We start from the raw sequence: 4120 nt of genomic DNA, 5'->3' as shown, positions 1-4120 counted from the left end.
GCCTTTTTGTGCAGTAGTTTATTAGTGGAGTGTCTGCACTAAGCGGGCACTCTGGTACTTGTAGTGTTTACTCATCTGCAACAACTCATATGTTAAAGTTGTAAACTACATTTCCTAGTATGCAATGCAAGATATGTCTTATAGGATCTCCGCTATGATCGGGTTATTGCTGTCATGCTGTAACAAGGGCTAGGACTGTCTACTTTTGCTAGGTTTGTGTCTACTTAGCACCCTGGCAGCCACGTATAGGATGGCCACGTTGGCAGCCACATATAGCAGGGCCAGGCTGACAGCCTACCACTAGCATTCCAATGTTACATGGCGTCTTCACAGCGAGGTGATTTACACATGTACTGTACATCTTAATGCTGCATTTCTTATTGTGGTACATCTTATTTATCAGATTTTTATTTTTTTCCTTGTTACGTTGATGTAATTGCCTTATGTCTGTCTGAAAAGGTCATTAAAACTTATGCACTATAATAAACCTCAAGAAGAAAAAAAAAAACATACTGAGCATGTTCTTGTGGATTGAGTCCGATGTTTGATTCCTTTATTGCCATCAACCTTTTCCTTTCCCATTCAGTGCAGACATTGGGTTTTGGTTTCAGTAGTCTCCATCAAGGATTGGTTATTAACCCCTTTACCCCCAGGGGTGGTTTGCAGGTCAATGACCGGGCCAATTTTTACAATTCTGACCACTGTCCCTTTATGAAGTTATAACTCTGGAACGCTTCAACGGATCCCAGTGATTCTGACATTGTTTTCTCGTGACATATTGTACTTCATGATAGTGGTAAAAATTCTTTGATAGTACCTGCGTTTATTTGTGAAAAAAACGGAAACTTGGCGAAAATTATGAAAATTTCGCAATTTTCAAAATTTGAATTTTTATGCAATTAAATCACAGAGATATGTCACACAAAATACTTAATAAGTAAGATTTCCCACATGTCTACTTTACATCAGCACAATTTTGGAACCAAATTTTTTTTTAGTTAGGGAGTTAAGGGTTAAAAGTTGACCAGCAATTTCTCATTTTTACAACACCATTTTTTTTTAGGGACCACATCTCATATGAAGTCATTTTGAGGGGTCTATATGATAGAAAATACCCAAATGTGACACCATTCTAAAAACTGCACCCCTCAAGGTGCTCAAAACCATATTCAAGAAGTTTATTAACCCTTCTGGTGCTTCACAGGAATTTTTGGAATGTTTAAATAAAAATGAACATTTAACTTTTTTTCACAAAAAATTTACTTCAGCTCCAATTTGTTTTATTTTACCAAGGGTAACAGGAGAAAATGGACCCCAAAAGTTGTTTTACAATTTGTCCTGAGTACGCCGATACCCCATATGTGGGGGTCAACCACTGTTTCGGCGCATGACAGAGCTTGGAAGCGAAGGAGCGCCATTTGACTTTTCAATGCAAAATTGACTGGAATCGAGATGGGACACCATGTTGCGTTTGGAGAGCCCCTGATGTGCCTAAACATTGAAACCCCCCACAAGTGACACCATTTTGGAAAGTAGACCCCCTAAGGAACTTATCTAGAGATGTGGTGAGAACTTTGACCCACCAAGTGCTTCACAGAAGTTTATAATGCAGAACCGTAAAAATAAAAAATCATATTTTTTCACAAAAATTATCTTTTCGCCCCCAATTTTTTATTTTCCCATGGGTAAGAGAAGAAATTGGACAGCAAAAGTTGTTGTACAATTTGTCCTGAGTACGCTGATACTCCATATGTGGGGGTAAACCACTGTTTGGGCGCATGGGAGAGCTCGGAAGGGAAGTAGCGCCGTTTGACTTTTCAATGCAAAATTGACAGGAATTGAGATGGGACGCCATGTTGCGTTTGGAGATCCACTGATGTGCCTAAACATTGAAACCCCCCACAAGTGACACCATTTTGGAAAGTAGACCCCCTAAGGAACTTACCTGGATGTGTTTTGAGCGCTTTGACCCACCAAGGGCTTCACAGAAGTTTAACCCCTATCTGACCTCGGACGGGATAGTACGTCCGAGGTCAGATCCCCTGCTTTGATGCAGGGCTCTGCGGTGAGCCCGCATCAAAGCCGGGACATATCAGCTGTTTTGAACAGCTGACATGTGCCCGCAATAGGTGCGGGCAGAATCGCGATCTGCCCGCACCTATTAACTAGTTAAATGCCGCTGTCAATCGCAGACAGCGGCATTTAACTACCGCATCCGGCCGGGCGGCCGGAAATGACGTCATCGCCGACCCCGTCACATGATCGGGGGTCGGCGATGTGTCTCCATTGTAACCATAGAGGTCCTTGAGACCTCTATGGTTACTGATGACCGGTGGCTGTGAGCGCCACCCTGTGGTCGGCGCTCACAGCACACCTCCATTTCTGCTACATAGCAGCGATCAGCAGATCGCTGCTATGTAGCAGAGCCGATCGCGTTGTGCCTGCTTCTAGCCTCCCATGGAGGCTATTGAAGCATGGCAAAAGTAAAAAAAAAAAAGTGAAAAAAATAAAAAATATATAAAAGTTTAAATCACCCCCCTTTCGCCCCAATCAAAATAAATCAATAAAAAAAAAATCAAATCTACACATATTTGGTATCGCCGCGCTCAGAATCGCCCGATCTATCAATTAAAAAAAAGCATTAACCTGATCGCTAAACGGCGTAGCGAGAAAAAAATTCGAAACGCCAGAATTACGTTTTTTAGGTCGCCGCGACATTGCATTAAAATGCAATAACGGGCGATCAAAAGAACGTATCTGCACCAAAATGCCCTCACCCGACCACAGATCACGAAAAATGGAGACGCTACGAGTATCGGAAAATGGCGCAATTTTTTTTTTTAGCAAAGTTTGGAATTTTTTTTCACCACTTAGATAAAAAATAACCCAGTCATGTTAGGTGTCTATGAACTCGTACTGACCTGGAGAATCATAATGTCAAGTCTGTTTAAGGCTAGGTTCACATTGCGTCAAGTACATGGCGTTAAACGGATGCGTTAAACGCATGTACAGAAACGGAGCAAAAATATGTGAAATTCGTCGTCACGGTAACGCTAGCGTTAACGCATGTGATCGCGTTTTTTCATTTTGATGTCCGTTTACGAAGTATCCGTTTGTCTGCGTTTGTCACTGTCAATAAAGTTGTTTTTTTTTTTTTTTTCCCTTTTGTCATTGTCGGGTGTGGGCACAGACTCATTCTCCATTTTGAAAGCATTGAGTGAACTTCTGCTAGCAAGATGTTTGTGTCTGAGCTCGTCAGATTTCGCTTGATGCGGTTGCGACTTCGGCAGAGAAAGCGTAGTTCGCAAAGGAGATATTGGATCCACGAAGTGAATTTCTTGCGGAGTACATATGGTGCCTTTCACACCCTGTATGTGCAGCTTCGGGATCATCCCTTCAAATTCCAACGCTATCTACGGATGTCCATTGAGACCTTTGATGTGAAGGATGAGATACATCATCATCGCAGCACTTTTCGTGAAAGCATCAGTGCGGAGCAACGTTTAGTAGTGACTGTGAGGTAATTATACATTTTTTTTATCATTCTATTGACAAAGACTAGATCTCGGTATCGTGTGGCCTAATGTTCATTTTGCAATTGTATATTATATTGTAAACTAGCCTTTAGATGATCATTAAAATCCTAATTTTTTTTTTTTGTTTTTGAATGTCAACAGATATCTGGCTACCGGAGAAACTTTTGCGTCACTGCATTACCAGTTTCGACTTGGGAAGTCAACAATTTGTCAACTGGTTCGGGAAACTTGTGATGCCATTTGGAACAACTTGCAACCACTTGTGCTACCAACACCAACATCAGAAATGTGGCTAGCAATTTCCCAACAGTTCGAGGATGTGGCTAATTTCCCCAATTGTATTGGTGCCGTGGACGGAAAGCACATTCGGATTCAGAAACCTGCACATAGTGGTTCCCTCTACTATAACTATAAGAAATACTTTTCTATAGTATTGATGGCGATTGCGGATGCCAGGTACCGTTTTGTTGCTGTGGATATTGGAGCTTATGGCCGGACTAACGATTCCAGAGTATTCAGAGACTCCAACATGGGCCAATGTTTGTACAACCAAAGTTTAAACATACCGTCATCACGACCTCTTC

Source organism: Ranitomeya imitator, chromosome 5 (genome assembly GCF_032444005.1).
Source record: "Ranitomeya imitator isolate aRanImi1 chromosome 5, aRanImi1.pri, whole genome shotgun sequence".
Taxonomy (NCBI): domain Eukaryota; kingdom Metazoa; phylum Chordata; class Amphibia; order Anura; family Dendrobatidae; genus Ranitomeya; species Ranitomeya imitator.
Note: the sequence above shows the minus strand (reverse complement) of the source record.